The 566-nt window shown below is 28.6% G+C and overlaps 1 protein-coding gene across 1 annotated transcript in view; it reads right to left on the bottom strand.

Moving 5' to 3' along the window:
• LOC122151381 (olfactory receptor 5B3-like) overlaps positions 1-566 on the bottom strand; it is a 4,077-nt gene that overhangs the window by 510 nt on the left and 3,001 nt on the right. The window lies entirely within an intron of this gene.

Raw genomic sequence — 566 nt, 5'->3', positions numbered from 1 at the left:
GAATGAAAACTAATTTGTTCTGTAAATAGATACAAATGCTCAGTTTCAATTATTTATTTTCCAATTACTAGTGATCTACCAATCTCATTCCATGACTTCTTGACCATAGCTTATACCTTTATTATACAAATATGATCAAAAGTAACAATTTCAGGTTCCTGTGTGAGGGTGAGTGAGGCTAAAATTCACTTCCAGAAATATCATGAGACGTGCATGGTGCACATGAGTGTGTTATGCCAGAATTTTTAACATAATTTCATCACTTCTGTATGGTATATGTGTGTACACATTATTTCTGTCTATGTCTTATTTTTTTAAAAAAAGTATATATGGTATATTCACTCAAACTATGATATGGTGTATAGCTCTGTATAAAATATGTCAGCAAAAAGCAAATACCTTTAATGAAAAATAAAAGTCTATATCATTTTTTCATCCTTTTGAACTTGTAGAAGTTTTTTAACTAAAGAAAATGAGATCATACATGAGTTTGTATTGTGATGTCTCAATTGATCATTTTAACTTATTTTTATGAAAAACTAGATACATTCATTTCCCTCATGTAA

This window comes from Orycteropus afer, unplaced genomic scaffold (assembly GCF_000298275.1).
Source record: "Orycteropus afer afer isolate SDZICR_OR568_19922 unplaced genomic scaffold, OryAfe1.0 scaffold00419, whole genome shotgun sequence".
Taxonomy (NCBI): domain Eukaryota; kingdom Metazoa; phylum Chordata; class Mammalia; order Tubulidentata; family Orycteropodidae; genus Orycteropus; species Orycteropus afer.
This window is presented reverse-complemented; position numbering and strand designations above follow the sequence as displayed.